General features: G+C 41.7%; 1 pseudogene; it reads right to left on the bottom strand.

Moving 5' to 3' along the window:
• Window positions 1-10,061: 10,061 nt before the first annotated feature.
• The window catches only part of LOC122563390, a 108,519-nt pseudogene continuing 92,902 nt past the window's right edge, over window positions 10,062-25,678 (bottom strand).

Genomic DNA, 25,678 nt, shown 5'->3' with positions numbered 1-25,678 from the left:
GTAAGGCACTTTGAGAATTCTTGATGATTTGTAAAATGCTTCCTTTCAGTTATTGTAATCGTCATTAACTTTAATCTGACGGTACCTATCTGAAAGTATTGCTTTTGCCATCTGTCAGGGTTCATTTAGCTTCCGTAGTATGCCTGAGAATGCAATAGTCAGAGAATAACTTGGTGTCAATAAAGTTTGATTCCTGTAGTGTGCTACCCTACTCATATCACAAATAAGACAGCAAGCTCCAGGTTTGGAAATACGTGATTGTATAAATTTCCCTTTCTGTGGTAAGGGAATTAGAAAGTAAATTTGAAAGCAATCAGGCCATCGTATAGGTTACAAACTGATTTCTTTTTGATATTCTTAAAGCACATAGTAGAGCAATTAAGCATGGAGCAATAATCTTTACAAGATTTCCATTGTTAAATAGGCACAAAGAGTCATTACAGAAGTGAATGGTACCAACCAATTCACAATAAAGAGAATACCTTTGCTTCTGATGGAGGGTTTCTGAGAAGATATTCCTGGAAGTGCTAATCGTGACATTGGTCTAGTGCCAATCAACTCTTAAAAATGTGAATAGCATCTATATAGAATCTTTAGAATAAAACAATTTTTGGAGAGCAGTCACCATTATAATTTGCGCACAATGTCCAATAAACAGCAATGTGATATTGAGCAGGTAATCTATTTTTGTTATAACGGATAAATATTTGTCAGGACACTAGGGATAACTCTTTTGCTATTCTTTGAAATTGTGTTTTTGGAAATTTGGCATCCATGTTCATGAGTGGCCAGGACAACAGTTAACATCTTATCTGAAAGAAAGCATGCCTGACAGTGCAGCGCTCCCCTTATAGTCCACGTGACTGTTAGCTTGTTTTTTGAACTATATTCTTGGAATGAGGTGTGAACTTAAAACTTAAGACTGCTACCAACACAATTGCACCTAAAGTGAGAATTGAATGTCAAATAATCACGAGACTGGCCATCTGTTGTTACACATAAAGCATTGTAGGATCTTAAGAATAAATTGATTTAATTTATCGGTCTAACGGGCCAACAAATAGCTGAGCTAGAACACAGCACATAGTAAATTTAAAGCAAAAAACGTTGGAAATACTCAGTAGGTCTGGAGGCATCATTGAAGAAAAAAAGACAGAGTTAATATGTGAAATCTTGTTGAGACATTGGGGGTGCTGGCTGCAGGCTGGAGAATTAGTGAGAGACCCATGTTGCAGGCACAAAATGATTTGTTTATGTGGACTCCTCTCATGGCCTAGATCTTGATTTTTGGGACTACGTTTTGGTGTTCGGGGCTACTTTTTATTCTTACAACCTCATCTATTAGATGATGCTGTCACAAAGTAACAATATGTTCTGTATTTGTGCAGATGTATGCAGAATTGGAAGGAGTCATCAATATCCTCATCCTTAATATAGAACAAACAACAAAGAAATTTTACAGCCCTGGAACAGGCCCTTCAGCCCTCCAAGTCTGAGAGGATCCAAATCCACTGACTAAACCTGTCGCCCAATTCCTAAGCATCTGTTATCCTCTGCTCCCCACCTACTCATTCATCTGTCCAGACGCATCTTAAATGAATCTACCATGCCTGCCTCTACTACCTCTGCTGGCAAAACGTTCCAGACACCTACCACCCTCTGTGTAAAGTACTTGCCGCGTGTATCCCCCTTAAACGTTTCACCCCTCACCTTGAAAGCGCGACCTCTCGTTATTGAATCCTTCACCTTGGGGGAAAAAGCTTATTTCTATCTAGCCTGTCTTTACCCTTCATGATTTTCTAGACCTCAATCAGGTTCCCCCTCAATCTCCCTTTTTCTAATGAAAACAATTCTAACCTACTCAACCTCTCTTCATAACTAGCACCTTCTATACCAGGCAACATTCTCATAAACCTTATCTGCACCCTCTCCAAAGTGTCCACATCCTTTTGGTAATGTGGTGACCAGAACTGTACACAGTATTCTAAATGCGGCCGAACCAATGTCGTATACATGACCTGCCAGCTCTTATACTCAATACCCTGTCCGATGAAGGCAAGCATACCATATGTCTTCTTGACCACTCTATTCACCTGTGCAGCAACCTTAGGGTACAATGGACCTGTACTCCCAGATCTCTCTGCTCATCAACTTTTCCCAAGGCTCTTCTGTTCACTGTATAATTCGCTCTAGAATTAGACTTCCCAAAATGCATCACTTCACATTTGCCTGGATTGAACTCCATCTGCCACTTCTCCACCCAACTCTCCAGTCTATCTATATTGTCCTGTATTCTTTGACAGTCCCTTTATGCTTTCTGCTACTCCCAATCTTCGTGTCATCTGCAAACTTGTTGATCACACCAACAGTGCCCTCTTCCAGATCATGAATATATATTACAAACAACAATGGCCCCAGCCCTGCTCCCTGGGGAACACCACTGGTCACCTTTCTCCATTTCGAGAAACTCCCTTCAACTACTACTCTCTGTCACCTTACTAAATAATAATTATCAATTCTCCATTAAATTTAAAGCAGCAACACCCAAAGATTACATTAATTCGCTAGAGACCACAATATTTAAATTAATACAAGACAACAGCTATAATTTAGCAACAAAATTTTCTGTTCATAATAATTGATACACACCCTTGCACACAAAAAAACCTTCTAAACACACCTCCCAGTTTGGTGAAGTCACAGCTAATGTGTTTACACCACACATTCATAAAGTTGGAATGTTTTAACCAGACTGATAGTACTATTTTTATTAGATTTCACATCTGAATCTCAGATTTGTATTTTGTAACATTTGACAATTTTAAAATCGTGTTCATTATAATAGCATCCACTGCATTTTCACACATAGTTGCTCCTGAATATATGTAGCATTAAGCCAAAGATTCATTGTTAAATAATTCAGCAATTCAACTGATTTCCAATTTTCCCAACTCTTAGTAAGCTTGAGGTTCCTTTTCTTGACATATTTGAAATGGTTCTCCTTTCTTTTTGTAGCGTTCTTCCCTTTCTCCTCTTTGTAGCCTCTGTTCTCCCCAGCTCTCTGCAGTCTCCCTCTCTTTCCACCCCTTATTTGCAATCTTACACTCTCTTACTGCCCCAGATTGGAACATCAATATCAGGAGCTTTCACAGGATCTGAATTGAATTCCACCCTCCTGTGCAATATTTCCAGATGCATTCAATTAGCAGGGGCAGAAAGAGGGTCACAAAGTGGGAAGGATAACTGTGGAATGCCCAGGACACTGAGCAACCTAATTGAGAGAATTTGGCACTGCCAGTGTAATTGGGACAACAAGGTGTAGGGTGTGGGAGTGGAGAAGTGCTGAAAGCTGAATGGATATGCTAGCTACTATAAACATTCTGAAAAGTGACTGAAGTCACAGCTGTTAGACCATCATTGTATCCCTTTCCAGGTTGGCCTGTGTCCACTACAATAGCCAGCTCCAGGAGAATGTGTGGACTGTTTGATCTGGAGAAATATCAGTCTCTGCAGGTCATGGTGGCTAGTCTGCAGATCCTTATCCAATGGAAAATGATTGTGAACTGGGCCCTTCGATGCGACTGCTCACCTCATTGGAACTTTATTCCCTGTCTGTCTTAGGAAAAGGCCCACAGTGCTGGCATGTGTCAAGGAACTATTCTCATGCAGCTACCTCTATTCTCCTGACTCCCTGTCACCACCTCGAAAACACCATTTCCAGGGGGCTTGGAAAGGTCAGCCTTAAGTTTGAAGCTTTCATCAGGACCTTGACTTTAGATTTCCATTTCCCCACTTTCACATCAGAAGAAATATTTGTTCATTATGTGCAAATGGCCAGTAGGAATCAAATACAGGGCAATCCGCAGGCAATATTCTCTCACTTCATAAATCTCCTTCCCGAATATTTTACTTGTTATGGTTACAATGGGAATTACTGTTCATCAAAATCACTTTCCTCTGTTGCAAGATGGTTATGAGGTGACAACTTCAGCATTAGAACGAATGCACAGCTGTGTTGAGTTTCTGGAGAGCAGGTCAGACCTTTGTACGATTTCAACATCCACACTGTGATGACTGCCAGATCACAGTCAATATTCCTGCATGGCTTCTACTGAGAAGAAGGACATGCCTGCCAAAATCAATGGTTGCATGTTTACCTTTTAAGTGGTTTTTATGAGACTGGCAATCATGGGGAAAATACAAGAGATATAGGGCAGAACTTCCTTTATCTTTCTGAGGGGTCACAGATGTTGGCTAGCAAGACAGTAAATGAGGACGTAAGATCCAAGTCATTTCATCGCTGTACTGTTAATCCAGAGACATGGGTGATTTTCTGGGGACCTAGTTTTGAATCCTGCTACAAACAGATGGTAGGAACTTGAATCCAATAAAAAATCTGGATTTAAGAGTTTAATGATGACTGTGAATCCATTGTCGATTGTCAGAAAAGTCCATCTGGTTCACTAATGTTCTTTAAGGAAGGAAACTGCCATCTTGACCTGATCTAGCCTCCATGTGACTCCAGATCCATGGCAATGTGGTTGACTCTTACTGGCCTCTGGACAACAAAAGCTGGCCTCGCTAGTAATGCCCTCATCCCATTAATGAATTTTTAAGAATCATAATTGGACAAGAGTCCAAAAAGCAGTTCTTAACATCAAGAAAAACCTGCCCGATTAACTCCTCTTACCTTAGATGGTGAGTTCAGAAACTTAACATTGGATGTTAAGAAATATATTGTGATTGCTTCTCATTATTAATCCAGCTTAACCTATTAATTTGGCACTTCCAAAGCTGGAGAGGGTTCAGAAGAGATTTACCAGGATGTTGCCAGGTATGGAAAGTTTGAGTTACAGAGAAAGGCTGGATAGGCAACTTTATAGAAGTTTGTAAAATAATGAGCGATATAGACAGAGTTAATGGTAGTTGTCTTTTCCCTAGGATAGGGGATTTCAAGACTGGGGGCACATTTTGAGGTGAGAGGTGAGAGATTTAAAAAAGACATGAGGGGCAATTTTTTTACCTAGCGGGTGGTTCACATATAGAATGAACTTCCTACAGAAGTGGTGAATGTGGATACAATTATAATATTTAAATAACATTTGGATAAGTAGATAAATAGGAAAGGTTTGGAGGGATATGGACCAGGAGCAGGAAGATGGGACTATTTAGTTTGGGATTTTGGTTGGCATGGATTGGTTGGACTAAAGGGTCTATTTCCATGCTGTATGGCTCTAGGACCTTTTGACTCTATGTCTGAATTGTCCACATCGCAGTTTGTGGAATGTCAGTGCCAGCTGTTCAACTTCTAGTCACATGGAACTGGTTCATCTGTATAATGTGCCTCCTTGCTCACTGGACATGCTGTTGCTGGACCCTTCATCCATAAACCCCAGCAACAATGAAGCATCAACCTCACCCATAATCAATGCCCATCTCAGCTTTTACTTCAAGTCTTCAAACATGTACTTTGGAGCACAGTGACAACAGGATTTGTGTGCTCCTGGCTGGTCAGTTTTCATAAGTCTTCTTATGTAACTGTAAAGGATTTTTTAAAAACAATTATATGGAGCCAGGTGCCTTCTGAGTATTAAGCAAAAGTGAGGACTGCAGATGATGGAAATCAGAGTCTAGATTAGAGTGGTGCTGGAAAAGCACAGTCGGTCAGGCAGCATCCGAGGAGCAGGAAAATTGACGTTTTGGGCAAAACCCCTTCATCGGGACTGAAGGCCTTCTGAGTATTAGCTTGTTTTTAAGTGCACAAGATCTTTAGCACTGTCTAAGAGGCAGGTAGTCTCTATAGTTTAACCTGCATTATAGTGCAGAAGGAAAGCCAGGCAGCTTGTGGCAGTGGGAGCAATGAAGAGTAAATGTATCAGTTATAGTGCAAGTGGATATGTCCCTGCAAGGCATGGTGCTGCATTAACATAGAATCATAGAACCCCCTACAGTGTGGAAGCAAGTTGTTTGTCCCATTGAATCCACACTGACCCTCTGAACAGCATTCCCTCAGACCCAGCCCCTCTACCCTACCCCTGTAATACTGCATTTTTCATGGTTAACCCACCTAGCCCACACATCCTTCAACGTTATGGGCAGTGTAGCACGGCCAATCCACCTAACCTGCACATCTTTGGACTGTGGGAGGAAACTGGAGCACTTGGAGGAAACCCATGCAAACATGGAGGGGATGTGCAAACTCCATGCAGAGAATATCCGAGCTGCAGCATTTGGCAAACACTGCATGTGGGTGAAGAAAATGCTGATGCGTGAAAGTCAAAGGGATGAATGTCCAGTGGTGTGAGGGTAGCCCTCCCAGTCAACCAGGGAAGCAGCCACAGTCAAGCAAAGGGCTAATCTAGCTTGAGGAGAAAGTAAGGTCTGCAGATGCTGGAGATCAAAGTTGAAACTTTATTGCTGGAACAGCACAGCAGGTCAGGCAGCATCCAGGGAACAGGAGATTCGACGTTTCGGGCACAGGCCCTTCTTCAGCTTGAGCCCAAGTTTTGGCCTCAGTTAGTCAGGCATTTGATATTACTTGAGTCCAGGGATCCATGCCCTTGTTGTCAGGGAAATGAGCCATATTCAGTCCTCAAGGTCAAGTGGAAACAGTTTGAGGATCATGTGAAGATCCCTTCAGGTGCTGTGATCAGTCTAGGGGTTGAGCCATGGTCAGTCAAGGGGTTTTAGTTGATAATTGGTAGGAAGCTTATCATGGGGCAGTCCATGGCATCCTGGAGATAAAAGCAGATCAAGTTTGGTGATAGGATTCATAACATTGGATTGCTGTGAGAATGGGACAGTGATAGGGGGCAATTGTAGATATTAAGAAGGGATCTAATAGTTAATTGGAGTGAATGGGAGGTCTCAAAAGGGAAATTCGAATAGGTTATAGTTACTCTGGCTTTTACATGTGGAAGGACTTACAGCCAGTAAGATCATAAGAAACTTCAAAATCATGGACTCTGGGGCGAAGGCTGGCATATTAATAGTGTAGAATCTGTGGGGTTACTGGGGTCACAGGGAGACATTTGTAGTTCACAGAAAGATGTTGCAAATTACTTACGTGGAGACAGAGTTGGAACCTCGCCATGCTGGATTAGTATCCTTTGGAGAGACTTTGCACTTCTCCACCTTCTGATGCTGCCCAGCTTGCTGTGTTCTTCCAGCCTCCTGCCTACTCTATGCTAGATTGGTAGTCAGCTGTGCAGTAAATTCAAAAAATATCTGTGACCACATGCAAAGTGGGAAGAGTAATTTACATTTTCTTCTGTGCGGGCAACATTTGTAGCATCCACTTTGAGGCCCTGCAAATAATCACACATTCAGTAAATCAATGATGCTACCCAGCTGACTTCAATTCCCATTGCATTTGGACATCAGTAATTGTCAAAGAGTGCAGATAACAAATTATAACCTCAAGCAGCCATGAACGTAACAGTTGGCCGCCTGCAATGTCTTACCTCCTTGATATGAATTAAGACACTGCTCATCGCTAACAAGAGTCTAACTGAACCAGGTCCTGTAGCAAAAATAATACAATAGCAAACAATTTAACAGTGCAAGTGAGACACATTGACAAAAGTGTAGGCTTATTTACAATGGGTGCCATCAATGTGTGCTCAGTACATTTTCTACTTCCTTTCCCTTCCACTCTGTCTCGGTGCAAGCCCAACTTCTGTGACAGGACGGAATGGGGTCTGCTCTGTTATTGTCCTTGTTGACTTGGAAGACTTGAATTGTTATGCCTTGGTGTCTTTCTCTCTAGACATCCCTACTCCTTCCCAGATTCAGGCTCATGCTCATTGGCTTGAATTATCACAGGTTTTGGGATCACACACATGGAGGTGATGAGGGGCTGGGCCCCTTGGAGTGTCCTGAAAAGAAGCTCTGAGGATGTCTATATGCTGCAAGGTTTGTGAAGGTTTGTGAAGGTTTAGGGTGTAGGTTTGCTCGCTAAGCTGTAGGTTTGATATCCAGACGTTTCATTACCTGGCTAGATAACATCATCAGTGGCGACCTCCAAGTGAAGCGAAACTGTTGTCTCCTGCTTTCTATTTATATGTTTGTTCTGGATGGGGTTCCTGGGGTTTGTGGTGATGTCATTTCCTGTTCGTTTTCTAAGGGGTTGATAGATGGTATCTAGATCTATGTGTTTGTTTATGGCATTGTGGATGGAGTGCCAGGCCTCTAGGAATTCTCTGGCATGTCTTTGCTTAGCCTGTCCCAGGATAGATGTGTTGTCCCAGTCAAATTGGTGGTTTTTTTTCATCCGTGTGTAGGGCTACGAGGGAGAGAGGGTCATGTCTTTTTGTGGCTAGCTGGTGTTCGTGTATCCTGGTGGCTAACTTTCTTCCTGTTTGTCCTAAGTAGTGTCTGTGGCAGTCCTTGCATGGAATTTTGTAGACGACGTTGGTTTTGTCCATGGGTTGTACTGGGTCTTTTAAGTTTGTTAGTTTATATGTCTATATGCTGTTCCTCCTCTTCCTGGGAGTGTGTTCTACCACCAGCTTGTCTCCCGGAGGAGGTGGGGCATCTGAAGTAAGGTTGAGATTCCTCATACTACTCTCACCTTGCTATTGATGCTGACCACCCTTGACATGAGCAATGTGCAGCTCTAAACACCTTTGGCAGCCACTGAGATTCCTGCTGGAGCTGAATCTTCAAGGAGGCTCCCACCCTTTCCAAGGGTTAACTAGGTTCATAGTCATAGAGCCATAGCCATAGATTCACATATTGCTTTAAAAAGGTTAATTTGTCCTTTGATTTTTTTCAAGCGAGGTCGTAAAGACAGAGGTGCTGAAATGTCTATTTTAACAATGGCAGGGGAGGATCTACCACAGGGGTAGGAATGTCAAAAGACTCCTCCACCCTCGATGCAACCTATTGAGTGGCTTTGGACACCTATCACTGCGGCCACGAACTGGGGCCATGTCTTCTGCCTGGAGCTGAGAAAATGCCAAGTCCCTGGCTTGGAGTGATAGAGACCCCGGCGGCCTCCTTGCCAATGCATCCTGTGAAGGTTCAGAGGTTTCCTCTTCATAGGTAAAGGTGGAGCTGAGGGGTTCAAGCTGTGGAGTATAACTTGTGGAAGACCCCTAGGTGATGCCAGTGCCTACACAAGAGAAATTAGATGGCAAAAATCAACACAACCTATGCAGAGCAAGAACAAGTTAATGTTAGTGATATTTGGAAGTGAGCATAGCACTACGGAGCTCAGTCTGTCATGATCTTATTGCTGTCTTCCCATTAACCCATGAGTGGGCCTGATCTCCCCGGCCATCTCTAAAAACTTGCCTGAAGTCTATGCCTTTGTTGGACTTCTTGGCTCGGTTGTGGTTCAGATTTTTCTGCAATAAGACAAAAGAGAAGAATTGAGTGTGATGGAAGCAGATGTAAGATTGTAATCATTCATAGCCATAGAGTCATAACCATAGATTTACACAGATGGAAACAGATGCTTTAGTTCAACTCATCAATACCGAACAAGTTTCCCTAAACTAAAGTAGTCCTGCTCGCCTGTGCTTGACCCACATTTCTCTAAACCTTTCCTATTCATTAGCTTATCCAAATATCTTTTAAATGTTGCAACTATACCTGCATGATATTGAGGCTAAAGGCAATGTCTAGAGAAATTGTTAGCATCTGATCTGCCCACATTCTTCAACATTTAAACACAATCAATGGGAAAGTGAATAAAATCAGAGATGATTCCATGTTGCCCTCAAGATGACTATAGTGGTGAAGAGGCTGTTTTTGAATATGCATGTGCAAAGAAGAAGTGGAAAGGGCTGGAATAGTTCTCTTTAAGGTTCATTTTGAGCAGCTGTGTGGTGTAGAATCTGTTCTTTGGGCTGCTCCTAGGAGGACATACCTGTTTCATGATCATCAGCAGGGAGAGAGCCATCAACTTGGTGAAAGATGCTCAATGATCTGCCTGGAATTTGCTGGTGCAAGGCTTTGCCCTTTTTTCTTTCTTGGTACAGAAATTATATTTAGCGCTGTTAACAATTAACAGAGCAACATCTGTTTAAAATCTAATTCGCTTTGTCAGTGACCTCTCAGCTGTTGAATGGCTTAGCACATTCCACAATCAGGATTAAGTGATTATAACCAAAGCCCAAAACCCCATCAATGGCTCTGACCGCATCCTCGTGACAATGGGGACTAATAAAGGCAAACTTCTTGGATTGACCAGTGTTCTTATCCTTAGCCAGAAAGATCCTAGAAATGGAACCAAATATCCTAACCAGTTCCTGCCGGTCGCTCTCTTGTGTGTCCTCTGAAAACTTAGTGGCACAGATTGTGGCATTGTCATCCATTTTGCCATCTGTCTGCATTGTCTCTCCATGCCAGTTAGCTCCATCTTGTAAACTGCAGAGGTTCACGTTCTGTGCCCTTTTCTTTCTCAGACATTGTAAGATGAAACTGCTCAGCCGATTCTTTCTCCATTGGTCCCAGGATGTTTTTGTATGGACAATGAATTATCCAGTGGCTCCCTCATACAGATTTGACACAATTCAATCTTCCCGTCTTTCAGTTTGGTCATGGGTCATTTTCCTCTGATTTAATCAAATCTGCTTGGCTGGCTCTGAAGGTCATGTCCTTATCATCAGTGACCATTGTTATGCTGACATTCAGACCTGGGACAGTCATATTTTGAGATTCAAATTTTTTTCCAGTTTTTTTGTCTGACCACTGCTTTTGAAGCTTTTTTTGTTTCAATTCTGAATGTATGGATAATCTTCAGTTCCCACCTTCGCCAATTTTGTACTCAATGATAGTTTTGATATTCCCTTTGATCAGTTATCCTTGTGTGTGTTATAGATTGCTACATTCCAAGGTCCAGACTTACCTGCTGTGGGATGTTCTAAAGTATGGGCCAGTTGCCATAGATCCACAATGAGGATAAATCGTCATGTAAGGCCATTCAACCATCAAGGGGCTGGTAATTGTAGAACCCCTCAGTCTATGTGCCTTATAAAAAGTGGACCTTGTAAATAAAAGATATTAAAATGTGCGTTGTATGTGAAACATTGCGTATCAAGAACTTGTTGCACTTTCTGTTGTTTTGACTTTAAGCGTTGCCCTTAGGCTGTATTACTGACGTGGAAAGTATTTTATAGTTGTGTCTATTGTATTTGTATCTAATGGTAAGTGCTGTATGGGGACAAGTTGAATTTTCTTACAAATGTTGTAATATTCAAGTTGAAAACTTGTATATTTTAATATTCAAGTTGAGAAAAGACAGATCTACGTCATTGTGGGGAAAAGCCATACTATAGAATTTTAGCATCTTACAGCACACCAGGAGGTCATTGGCCCTGTTGTCCCTTTATTTGGTCTTTGAAAGAGCTGTCCAATTAATTCCACTGTTCAACTTGACCCCAGATCCATGTAAAAAAACCTCTTTAAGTGTTTGTGCAATGACCCTTGTCATAGTTATATATGGAAACTATTTCCTCTCCCTTGTAGGTAACGTATTTCAAATCCTAACAACCCACAGATTGAAGCCATTTCTTTACAAATAGTCCTCTGCAAATTATTTCAAATCTATAAATAGTTTCTTCTGACTAGCTCAATCAAAACTCCTGAAAATATTATTAGGTCTCCTCTTTGGTCTTCCCTTCAAAACCTCAACTGTAAGCAGAAAAATGCTATATATTCTAATGTCTCCACATTAGTGTACACTCTTACCCTGGTGTCATTCTAGAAAATGAGTGAGATGTAATGTAATGGTAATGGTAATGTTACTGGATGAGTAATTTATTGGTTTAACCTAATATCATGGGGCATAAGCTCAAGTCCCAGCATGAGATTTGGTGGAATTTTAAATTCATTTATTAAAATATCTGGAATGTAAAACTACTAACAATAACCATAACAAGTATGGTTAATTGTTATTTTAAAAACACCTTTGGGCCAGGAAATCTGCTATCCTTACCTGGTCAAGCTTACATGTGACTCCAGGCACAGAGCAATATGGTTGACTCTTAACTATCCTGTGAAATAACTTCACGTTCAATGGGCAACAAACATTGATTTTATCAGTGATGCCAATATACCACGGAGGAATAAAATAAAAATTCCTCTGTACCTTCTTTCAGGCTAGTGCAATCTGTATCTAATTTAGACTTAAGCTGCATAATGAAACATGCAATTACTGATTGTAATACATATGAATTGTAGTACAATTGTAGACAAATCAGCAAAACTCTCACAAATGTTGCTGCAAAATTTGCTCTGCAGTACTCGGAGAGGTGTTTGACTTTTAAGGGATTGATAGACCGCCAGAGCGTTTTACAAAGGTTCAGCATAACTTTGTTGCTCCAGGTTTGTTGTTGCATATGGACACAAACCACAAGGAGTACGTGAGGAGTCGCAAATGGCTCTGAATATTGTGTAATCATCAGCAAAACCTCCCACTTCTGACCTTACGATGGAGAGAATATCATTGATAACACAAAAACACGGTCAATTGCAATGATGAAATAAGAACTTTACAAATGGATACAGGTAGGTTAGGAGAGTGGGCCAAAATGTGGCATATAGAGTTTAATGTGAATTAGTGTGAGGTCATGCATTTTGGTTGGAAAAATGAAAACACAACCTATTATCTAAACGAGGAGAAATTTTAGGGTGCTCTGGTACAGAGAGAACAGGCCAGAAAACTAGCATGCAAGTACAGCAGATAATAAAAACGCGAGTGTTATATTAATAGCTAAAGAGATAGAATATGAAGGTAAGGATATTGTAGCAACTATTCAAGGCATTGGTGAGACGGCACTCTGAGTATTGTGCAAAGTTTTGGTCCCCTTATTTGAGGAAAGATGTAATGGCGTTGGAGGCAGCTCAGAGGAGGTTCACTAGATTGATCCCAGAGATGAGGGGTTTGTTGTATGAAGAAAGATTGAACAGTTTAGGCCTATACTCTCTGAAATTTAGAAGAATGAGGGGAGATCAAATTGAGGTATTCAAGATGATAAAATTTATGGATAAAATAGACATGGAGTGGATGCTTCCTCTTGTGGGGCATTCTAGGATGAAGATCATAGTCTTAGGATAAAAGAAAGCAAACTTAAAACAGACTTGAGGAGAAACTGCTTCTCCCAAAGAGTTATGAATCTGTGGAATTCTCTATCCCAAAGTGCGGTGGATGCTGGGATGGCGAATAATTTTAAGGAGAAGTTAGATAGATTTTTAATTGGTAATGGATTGAAGGGTTATGGGAAGAAGGCAAGAAATGAGGGTGAGGAGCACATCAGCCTTGATCGAATGGCGGAGCAAACTCGATGGGCTGAATGGCCTAATTCTGCTCATATATCTTTTGAACTTATAAACATAAAGCAGTTGAAGATGACTGGGTCAAGGGGTCTCCTGCAGAAATATTCTTCTGCTGAGATAATGGACAACCAACAACTAAAACCATCTTTCTTTGGACCAGGTATGACTCCAACCAATGGAGGCATTTTTTTCCCTCTGATTCTCATTGACTCCACTTTTGCTAGGGCTCATTGATGCCACACTCTGTTGAATGTTGTCTTGGTGTCAAAGGCAGTAACATTGGCCTCACTGCTGGTGTTCAGTTATTTTGTCTGTGTTTGGAGAAGATTATAATGAAATCAGGAGCTTAGTGGTCCTGGCAGACTCCAAACTGAGTGTCACTGAGCAGGTTATTCTGTTGCAAGGGACATTGAGAGCACTATCAACCAATCCCTGCATCAATTTTGCTGATGTTCAAGAATAGACTGATGGGATGGTATGGTCAAGTTGTATTTTGATGTACAGAGTAAGTAAATGACAGGATTTAGACATGAGCACTACTAGTTACACGAGGTCTCAAATCCTCTAGAAATTTCATTGCGGTACCACCACCTTGTCTGATCTTCCATTCAGTCACCTCTGCCTATGTTGTCTTACACATGTTGCCTTCCATTCAAATATGGTTCCTGGTTCTCGGGTGCCGAGCCTATCCCTCCACCATGCCTCACCTGTTCCCTACAATTGGCTGGCTGCAGGCTGCATATTGGATGTGTCTTTATAAAATCCTCTTTTGTCTTTGCTGCCTGCCTATACAGCCATGCCATCCACCTCTTGTCCTGACCTTGGTAACTTCCTCACTGGGAACAAATTTCCACTTAATGCCTTTCTTGATCAAGATGTGGAGGTGCCGGTGTTGGACTATAACCTGATGTTGTGCGATTTTTAACTTTCATGATCAAAACTTTGATATCTCTTCTTCCCTCAGAACTCGTCCCATATTTACTTTCAAAAGGAGACTTCTCCCAACTGACCCACCAATGCAGGCTGAATGGTATTAATTAAAATCAGAAAATTGTGGTGTGTGTAGATTCACAAGACATATGTTGGCTATATGCATTTTGCTTTTCAGCAGGCTTCTGTGCCTGCAATGGTTACTTGGAAAATTGTGATACTGTGTTTCATGTGAAATGTTTGGTGATAATAGCTGTAGGGAATATGTCCAAGTCACTTTCATAAGATAATCATTAATCTGCCCATGACATGCAATTTTCATGATGTGCTGTTTTCTCTTGTGAATCTTTAATCTGGTTCTTTTAGACAATGGATGAGGTCAAGCGATTATACTGAAGTGATTGTTTTTCTGTGAGACGGTTTATTTGCTCATGCCTTGTAACAATTTAAGCTGCAAGGTAGCATAAAGTGCCAAAGAAATTTTGTGTCGTTATAACAACAGGCAGTAGGATATGATGGCTTTTTAGCACTGCTACAGTTCTGTTGAAGCTATCATTAAGACTCTCCACTAAGGCCTGCTTTTCTCTCCAGCAGTCTCTGCACAGTTTAGAGAGTCATATAGTTATAAGCACAGAAACAGACCCTTCAGTCCAACCAACTATGCCAACCATAATCCCAAACTAAACTAGTCTCACCTGCCCGTGCTTGGCCCATATTACTCCAAACATTTTTTATTCATGCACTCATATCTCAATGTCTTTTAACATTGTAACTTACCCGCATCCACCACTTCCTGTGGAAGTTCATTCTGCACACCAAACACTTCCTGTGTAAAAAGAATTGACCCTCATGATTTTTAAAAATCTTTCTCCTCTTACCTTAAAATATGCCCCCTATTCTTGAAATCCCCCACCCCAGAGAAAAGATGTCTGGCTTGTTTGGTAGCATCCTTGCATCTGAAACAGATCTTTGTGGATTCAGTTCCCAATCCAGACACTGGACCATGGATCTTATTGCAGTATCAACGCAGAGCTGGACTGTTGGTTGTGCCATTTTTTGGATGAGACATCAAACATTAGCCCTGTCTGCATTTTCAAATGAACATAAAGTATTCCAGTACATTATTTAAGGAAGCACAGGACAATTATCCCAAGTATACTAAGGCCATTGTACTTTCTCAATTATCGTAATTAGACTAGATTTTCTGGTTGTTGTCACATTGTTGCTTGCAAGATCTTGCTGTGTGCAAATTCCTTGTTGTGTGTCCTTCAGTAGAACTGTAACTATACAGAGGGTGGTGGTAGACAGTTGTTTTTCAGACTGGAGGTCTCTGAGCAGCAGTGTGCCACAAGGATCAGTGCTGGGTCCACTGCTCTTCATAATTTATAGAAATGATTTGGATGTGAATATAGGAGGTATGGTTAGTAAGTTTGCAGATGACACCAAAATTGTTAGGTGTTGTGGACAGTGAAGAAGCTTATCTCAGAGTACAATTGAACCTTGATCAGATGGGCCAATGGACTGAGGAATTGCAGATGGAATTTACTTTAGTTAAATGTTAGGTGTTAAATTTTGGTAAGGCAAACCAGGGCAGGACTTATACAGTTAACGGCAAGCCTCTGTGCAGCATTGCTGAACAAAAAGACCTTGGAGTGCAGGTATATAATTTATTGGAAGTGGAGTCGCAGGCAAACAGGGTAGTGGAAAAGGTATTTGACAACCTTGCCTTCATTGATCAGTCCACTGAGTTTAGTATTTGGAATGTCATGTTGTGGCTACACAGGACATTGGTTAGGCCACTTTTGGAATACTGCATTCAATTCTGGAATCCCTGCTATAGGATAGATGGGACAACACCCATGCCCTCCATCTCCTCTATGACTTTCAGTTCCCAGACCCCCAAATGCCTCATCTTCATCATGGATGTCCAGTCCCTGTACACATCCATCTGACTTGACGAAGGCCTCCAAGCCCTCAGTTTCTTCGTCTCCCACCGACTCAACTAGTACCCTTCCACTGACACACTCATTTGATTGGCTGAACTGGTCCTCACCCTCAACGATTTCTCTTTCGCATCCTCCCACATCCTTCAGACCAAAGGGATAGCCACGGGCACCCGCATGGATCCCAGCTATACCAGTCTCTTCATTAGATACGTGGAACAGTCCATCTTCTGCAGTTACACTGGCACAATTCCCCACATTTTCCTCCGCCACATCGATGACTGTATCGGCACCGCCTCATGTTTCCACAAGGAGGTTGTACTGCTCATCAACTTCAGAAACACCTTCTACCCTGATCTCAAGTTCACCTGGACCATCTCGGCCACCTCCCTCCCCTTCCTGGACCTCTCCATCTCCATTTCTGGAGACTGACTCAACATGACATCTCCTTCAAACCCATCGACTCCCACAGCTTCCTGGAGTACACCTCCTCCCACCCCCTCCTGGAAAAAACACTATCCCTTACTCCCAATTCCTCCGCCTCCGCAGCACCTGCTCCCAGGAGGATTAATTCCACTCCAGAGCATCCCAGATGGCCTCCTACTTCAAGGATGGCAATTTCCCCTCCCACATGTTAACAATGCCCTCCAGCGCATCTCCTCCACTTTCTGCTCTTCCACCCCATCCCTCAAATCACAACAAGGATAGAACCCCCCTGGTTGTCACCTTCCACCCTACCAATCTCTGGATACAATGCATCATCATCTGCCATTTCCACCATCTACAGTCAGACCCCACCAGCAGAGATATATTTCCCTCCCCACTCTTTCCAGCATTCTGCAGAGACCATTCCTTTCACAATGCCCTCATTAGATCTACACCCCCCACCAACCCACCTCCACTCCTAGCACCTTCCCTGCCACCACAAGAGGTGTAAAACCTGCGCCCACAGTTGCCCTCTCACCTCCACCTAAGCCCCAAAGGATCCTTCCACATCCAGCACAGATTTTCCTGCATCTCCTAACACCTCATCTACTGTGTCCATTGCTCTTGATGTGGTCTCCTCTACACTGAGGAGACTGGACGCCAGCTCGCAGAACATTTCAGAGAACATCTCTGGGTCACGTGCACTACACAGCCCACACCCCTGTGGCTGACCATTTCAATTCCCTCTCCCACTCCTCCAAAGTCATGCAAGTCCTGGGCCTTCTCTACCATCAAATCCTAGCCACCCGACGACTGGAGGAAGAACACGTCATCTTTCACCTTGGGACCCTCCAACCATATGGAATCAATGTCAACTTCACCACTTTCCAGATCTCCCTTCCCCAACCGCATCCCAGATCCAACCTTCCAACTCGGCACTGCCTCTTGAACTGTCCTTCAAGTTTATTTTCCTTTGCACCTATCCGCTCCACCCTCTTCTCCAACCTATCACCATCACCCCTCACCTTCATCTATCTATTGCATTCTCAGCTACTTGCCCCCACCCCCAGCCCCCAGCCCCCTTGGGACCACCCCCACATTCCTGATGAAGATCTTATGCTCGAAACGTGGACTCTCCTGCTCCTTGGATGCTGCCTGACCTGTTCTGCTTTTCCAGCGCCACACTTTTTGACGCTGATCTCCAGCATCTGCAATCCTCACTTTTTCCTACAGGATCAATGTTGTTAAACTTGAAAGGTGTTAGAAACGAAAATCGCTTCTCAATAATCGCTCTAGACAAATTCAGGAAAACAAAGTTTTATTAACAAGTCAAGTCTGCAGAGTCGGGCACCCTTAAAGAAAAGGCGCGCTGAGGCTTACAAAGTCTCCCATTATATACAGCACAAGTCCCTCCTCTCCTTGGCTCCAACAAGCCATGAGGTTCACATTCTTAAAAACATCATTATTTTTATCACAAAGTTTGCAACAAATGTTTTCAGAGTCTCTAAAGTTGTTGTTTTTCTCACCCTGTAGTCTTATCAGTCAAAGACTTATTCTTCTCTGTCTGTGCTAGCAGTCTTATCAGTCAAGGACTCATCCTTCCCTGCCTGTGTTAGTGGCTTCATCAATCAAGAGCCTGCTTGTTTTTACTATCGCTCACAAATTGTCAGCATTCTGCACAATTTAAACTATTCTACTTTTGAGTATATAAAATGGTTGTTAGAAAAGAAACAAAAGTTTTGTCTTTTATTATAGATCAGTCTGTGGTCCAGGCACATCTTAAAGTTTAAACCGAAATTACCTCTCACAAAAGGCATCAGAAAAGGGCTTCCAAGGATGTTGTTGGGATTGGAGCGTTTGAGCTATAGGGAGAGGCTGAATAAACTGGGGCTATATTCCCTGGAGGGTCAGAGGCTGAGGGGTGAAATATAGTGGTTTAAGAAATCATGAAGGGGATGGATAGGGTGAATGGCCAAGGCCTACTTTCCAGGGTAGAGCAGTCCAAATCTAAATTGCATAGATTTAAGTTGAGAGGGGAAAGATTTAAATGGGACCTGAGGGGCAACATATTCACTCAGAAGGTAGTATGTGTATGGAACAAGCTGCCAGAGGAGGTGGTAGAGGCTGGTACAATTGTAACATTTAAAAGGCATCTGGATGGGTATATGAATAGGAAGGTTTTAGAGACAAATGGGACCAAATCAGATTGGGATGTTTGGTCGGCATGAGTGAGTTCTGTTTCTGTGCTGTGTTACTGTATGACTGTATAATTCAACAGTATTCATTGATTCTGGTGCACCTTGGGGTATCATGATATCATAATGGTTGCTACGCATGTGTAACTCTTCCTTTTATGAAATCATTTGCTTGGGCTTCCATGACATCACACTGGGAATATTGGTTTACTTGCAAAATGTAGTCTATAATGAGCTTACAGCAAGGATGAGATAGTCCTGTCTTCTTTCTTTAGAGTATTCAAAATGAGATTATAAGTAAATTATATCAAGCTTATAGTGAAAGTGAACAGTTTGTTTCCTATTTGTGGTGGCCATTTATGCTAGAACCAAAATTAAAACTTCACTTCTGAGAAAATACAACAGCGGACTTTTTGAAAGAACACTGAGAGGCCATGTTAAGTTAAAGATTACTAACTGATTTAAATACAGTGGGTGAGCTGCATCCAGCAAGAATATATCCTATAACCAGACCCAACCTCTCTCATAATTTGTAATAGGTGATAATTTTCTCCTGATAATAGGAAACTTTAAGCTTGGTGAAAAATTTTCTTGTATGACTGCAAGGCAATTTATTTATTTTTTAAAAAATCTGTACTAAAGTACTACAACTACTTTAAAGATCTTAAAATGCACACTGTCAACCACTGTGTAATTTACTTATGGGTGAGTTATTACATTGGTGTTTTAATACATGCAGTTTGATCTGTTTTAAATCTGTCCCATGTCCTTTCACTCTGTACCATTGTCTAGCTGAGTCGTCAAGCAAGTGGTTTCTGCTATCCGGGACAAAAGAGCTAATTTATTCTTGAAGAAATCAGTTAAACATGTTTTTATAGCATCATAAAGGGTCCCAAATGTCAAAAGGATATTTCCAATCTCCATGCACTTCCCTGAAATGATCTTACTTCCTGATCAGACTTTTCTGTGGAGGAAGTAACCCTGTTACTTGTCTGAGAGATCAGAGACGTGCCCATTTCTGCCAGTCCGTGAAACTGTAGACTGTTTTTGAGGCTACCTTGCACTTGATTGGCTTTGCTGTGGCTTCTGACCCCTTTGGGAGCTGCTGGCCAATCAGATGGCCAGTCCCAGCAGTGCCACCAGGAGCTGCTGCAGTCCACCATGAGGAGCAGCGGAGAGGTGTTTTCTTCGGTGCAGAGCTCATGTTCTACCTATTCACACAATCTGCCTGTTAATATGGGATTAAAAACCTTTCATGACTCTTTATGAATAAATGTCTGGAGCTTTGCTGTGTCTTGGTTAATATTCTATTCTCAGTATACTATCAAAAGGTACTACATGCTGTAGGTGGAACATTGCTGTGTGCAAACAGGCTGTAGGCTATTCCTATAAAGTCAGTGACTCCACTTAGAAATGAATATTCTAAAGATATGAAAGATGATCTATAATTGTAAATCCTATGAATGAAAATTTACAAATGGGGTCGTAGATGGAAGAGTTTCTCATATGTGTATCACGAATATCGAAAATCTTGCCTCTCACAGTGAGGCAATTTTGATTTCCATTTAATTCTCTTTTCTTTCTCAGTCTTCAAAGTATTTTTGTACTATACTGAGCTCCTTGCATTTTGAATCATAAGGCCATAAGACATGAGTAGAATTAAGCAATCGGCCCATCGAGTCTGCTCCACCATTCCATAACAGCTTATATGTTTCTCAACCCCATTCCCTTCCCTTCTCTCTGTAACCTTTCATCCTCTTACTAATTAAGAGGCTTTCTATCTCTGCTTTAAACATACGCAATGACTTGGCCTCCACAGCCTTCAGTGACAATGAGTTCCACAATTCACCATGCCCCGGCTGAAGAAATTCCTCCTCATCTCAGCCCTAAAGGGTCGTGCTTTAACAAATTGAAATTACATAGAAATTATAGCACAGAAACAAAATGCTTGGTCCAATCAGGTTGCCTGAGTACACACAATGTTCTAATTTCCCTTTAATCCCTTTTCTTTCAGCTGCCGATCTGACTTACTTTTACATGTTGACATAGTTTCTCTTTCAATCACTAATTCCAATAATTCATTCCACGGCCTTACGGCCCTTCTTAAATCTCTTTTATGGGTGTAATCTGATGCCCAGTTTGCAGTATGAATGAAGTGTTCAGTTTAAGCAAGGATCACTACTGAACGTGGATACTGAGTGTGGTTATGGAGATTTTATCCAGTGAAACACCAGACCTGAACATTGGCTTTAGTATGTTTATTCTTTGTAAATCATGCCAAGGGATTTCTGGTAAGTGTTTATAGGAAAGCATGTTATTAAAAATGTTTCCCATCGATCTGTAAGCCAATGGCTTAAGCAGCTGCATACTATGCTCAATAAAATGGAGGATTTGTATTTCCAAAGGGTTTAGGCTAAATATCTTCAGAGAATAAACCACCCAAGACTTTAATTATTTCTTTGCAACTGCAAAACTAAGTGAAGGGCCAAGGATGTCAATGTAGATAACATTGTATTTGGAATATAAAGACATTATGTTACAACATCAATAAAATATATTAGTTACTAGTCTCAGCTAAAGGTTCTTTTGTTGTTACAGAGAATTACTGGCTGGGTTAACATTTATTTTGCATCCCTAGTTGCTCTTGAGAAGTTGGTATGAACTGATGCATCCATTTGGTGTAAGTAAACCCAAAATGTTGTTAAGGAGGGAGCTCCAGGATTTTGACTCAATGACACTGAAGACACAGTGAAATGTTTCCAAGTCAGGATGGGGAGTGACATAGAGACAGCTTGCAGAAAGTGAGATTGCCATATATTTGCTGTCCTTGTTCTTCGCGTTTGTGATAGTCATGGGTTTGGAATGTTCTGTCTAAGGATTGTTTGTGAATTTCTGCAGTGCATCTTATAGATGGGGCTAACTGCTGCTGTTGCAGTCAATTCCTGATTCCACAGCTTTTAGAAAGGCTGTCAAAGTAAGTAGAGAAAATTCAGCAAACGATACCATGGAGCAGGTATTTTGGCCATAAAGAAAGATTAGGGAAGATGGAATTTTTCTTTATTAAGCAGAAAAAGTGCGGGGAGGTTTAATAAGGTTCTTTAGAACCATGAGGGATTTTGATAAAGTGCATTACATCCAATTTTTTCCAGTGCAGGACTAGAGGTCACACCCAGACATCTATCATTGCCACATCTATCATGAGTAATAAACAAAAAAGAGAGAGAAAATGATAAATTTTTTTTATTCAGCGAGTTATTATGATCTGGAAAGCACTGCTCAGAAGAGGAATGACAATTGACTCAACTGTAACTTTTATAAGGAATTGGATATTTATTTGTAAAGTTTAAAAAATGTCACAAAAGACCAGGATAATGTGACTGACCTGATCAACCATCATGGACTAAATTACCACCTTCACAGCTCTATAGTTTCATGAATTTTGATGATGCCAGTTATATTTTCAAATCTTGCAGTTTGTAGGAGATTGAAGGATAACATGAATTTGGAAATTTGGGAATTTTGATGTTTTAGGTAAGAATAGGTCAGGGTAGTAATGAGTGCTGCTTCTAGCGAGGTGGGAATGTAAGGAATAGGATGCATTAATAGGATCTCCTCTAAGAGTTCAGCAAGTCTGAGAGAGGAAAGGTCCAGAGAAACAGCAACATCAGTATCATAGAATCCCTATGGTGTGAAAGCAGGCCATTCAGTCCATGAAGTCCACACTACCCCTTCAAAATGCATCCCACTCAGACCCACCCCATCACTTCCCATGGTTAACATACATACCCCTGGACACTATGGGTAATTTTGCATGGTCAATCTGTCTAACCTACAAATCTTTGGACTGTGGGAGGAAACAAGACCACCCAAAGAAAATCCATGCAGACACGGGGAGAATGTGCAAACTCCACACAGAGAGTCGCTGAAGGCTGGAATTGGACCAAGATCCCTCATGCTGAGAGGCAAACGTGCTAATTACTGAATGACCATGCCGCTAGTAGGGAAAGATATGAAAGATGGAGTGCCCATCATACTGAAAGAGGTGAGAGGGGAAAAACCAATTAGGTGACAAATGATTACTTTTTGTAACTTGCCCAGGAATGTGGGACAGGTATTTAGAAGTATATGTCTACATGTGTTCGCATTTTCTAAGCCTTTGGTAAATTTAAGCATCATGCAGATTAAAAACAGTCACATCCTGGAACTGCTGAATTTTAATACACTGTTGATTACAGAACTTGGCCATGCCCCAATGAGCAGATTGAAACACTTTCAATTAAACTCTCCCCATACACACTGATTGAGTGCTGCATTTATAACAATAGGTAAGAAATTGTAAAAAGAAATGGACTGATGTGAGCCTAATTGGTAACAATTCCATGCAACCTATAGATACCAGCATCATGAGTAAGGAATATAAACACGGGTGTTGATCTGAAGTAGATTCTGTACAATGTTTTTGAGCCTGATTTTCTGAGCCAGTTATGCTGGATACGTGTGGCTCTTTGCCTTGTTCTGTGCTATCAAAGGAGCAAGCTCAAAGTTCAAGTTTAAAGTTTTAGCCAATCTCGCGTCAGCTGTCCACATTGTGCGAGGGCAAGGTATTGCCCAGTGTTGGTTTCTCACCCCTCAGTTTTTAAAAACTATATTCATTTGTGGGATATGGGTGTCACTGGCTGGTCAACATTTATTGCCCATTCCTAGTTGCCAGTGAGAAGATTGTGGTGAGCTGCTTTCTTGAACCGCTGCAGTCCACCTGCTGTGAGTTGACCCACAATGCCATCAGGAAGGAAATTCAAGGATTTTGACCCAGAGACAGTGAAGGAATGCCAATATGTTTCCAAGTCAGGATGGTGGGTGGCTTGGAGGAGAACTTGAAGATGATGATGTATCTGCTGCCCTTGTCCTTCTAGATGGAAGTGGTCATTGGTTTGGAAGATGCTGTCTGAGGATCTTTGGTGATTTTCTGCAATGCAACTTGTAGATAGTACACACTGAGGCAGGCAAAAAAAATTGGTCTGGTTCCCACCCTGGAGAAAATTGTCAGGGCCTTGGAGCACAGCCAATGATCAGGTAAGAGTTCAGGCCCATCTGTGTGGCAATGAGGGAATCCCTTGCAGGCTGTTACTTTTATATACAACACCACACAATTTAAAAAAAAATCTTTCTTTCTCTTCCCTCCAGCACTAATCCATCCTTGGTACAGTCCCACAAGGTAACAAGAGCCTCATGTCCCTTTGGAAGGAGTGCCATCCACTGAGGAAATATAGGTAATTCAGGTCATTCATCCATTAATTAGATAGATACACTTGGAAAACAAGTAGGAGCAGACATGTACCTAACTTCCCCAGTCCTTTTCATGCCACCCTCTCTGTCAGCCAGAGTCCTGCACGCATTGGTAGTTCCCTCAACTGCTTGTTGGCTAAGAGCCACAACCTGAGCAGACATAAAAGATTGCACCTGATCTGAATAGATCAGTTCCACATTGAACTGTCCTTTCATTTAAACAGCCACTGAAGGAACCATTTAACTTCTTTTGTATTTTCCTAAGCAAATCACATCTGTAATATGTCATGCCTCATTTATTTAAAAGTCTTTATGAAATTAATTCTTCTTTTGCACAACGTTGCCATTGTTTAAAGAAGAAATAGTATAAAGGAACCAATTAACAAAATAAAAACGCTGTGTTTTTAAAGACATGTCTTCCTACATTAGTCTGTTTCACATTAATTCTGTAAATACCTTTGTTTTAACATGGTTTTATTGCTGAGTTATGCATTTTAATCCAACTGAGTTGGCCTTTTCAATTTACGGCAAAGTGGTTTCCAAAAGGATAATTGAACTGAGTTTTATGGGCTGAATCTTCTTATATTTTGGCTAAGTTTCAATTTCAGAGACTTCCATGAAAGATTTCCCTCCATGAGCCCTGATGATTTTCTCATGCATTTTCTGCTGTTCATCCCAACAGTTCTGCAGCGTATCTCAATACAGGAGAAAATGATCCACCAGGAGGGGAAAGGGCCAGGTACGGGTCGTGAAGTGGTAGCTATTCATCTCCTCACCACCTGATTGTGAGAAAATCCTTGAATTAGCAGGAAAGGATCTAGACTGCTCATGCAGGGCTGAACAAGTCTTCCATGTCCTTGCAATCAAGTACTATTCATTATCATGTACTGCACTGCTCTCCCATTACCACCTCTGTGAACATATTCTTAAGATATTCAAGCTACTGCCTTATTGTGCAACTCATTCTCCTGAAGGCACCAATAGCATCCACACTGTCTCTGCCCACAAGAGTTCAGACCCTCCAGACATAAGCTTCTTCCCCATTTCTGAGATAAAAGTCTCAATCTCATTTAACGGACACCAGTTCAGATACTTCCACCTCACATTTGGTGGATACTTCAGTTGGACTAAAATTGGGAGCAAAACCTGGGGATCAAATCTCCACAGCTGGCAGAGGAACAAATGCCCCCATGTTGCTGGTACTTAGAGGACTGCTAGAGACCAGGCATCTGCTTGACCCCAGCCAGGAGATGACACGCATGGTGGGGGGACATTATTCATTTCGTCAAATGCACAGACAGACTCAGGAGAAGCAGAGAGGTTTCTCTGAGATACCTGGTAAACTGGACTGCAGTTTGGATGAGTCTACTAATGCAATCAAACCTTGACTGGCTCCTGCACTGCCATAAAGGGAGCTGGTGTCCTTGGCTCTGCTGGGTGGCTCAGTGGTTAGCACTGCAGTCTCAGTGCCAGGGACATGTGTTCAATTCCAGCCTTGGGCAACTGTCAGTGTGGAGTTTACACATTCTCCCTATACCTGCATGGGTTTCCTCCAGGTGCTCCAGTTTCATCTCCCTATCCAAAGATGTGCAGGTTAGGTGGTTTGGCCATACG

Source organism: Chiloscyllium plagiosum, chromosome 27, assembly GCF_004010195.1.
Source record: "Chiloscyllium plagiosum isolate BGI_BamShark_2017 chromosome 27, ASM401019v2, whole genome shotgun sequence".
NCBI lineage: Eukaryota > Metazoa > Chordata > Chondrichthyes > Orectolobiformes > Hemiscylliidae > Chiloscyllium > Chiloscyllium plagiosum.
This window is presented reverse-complemented; position numbering and strand designations above follow the sequence as displayed.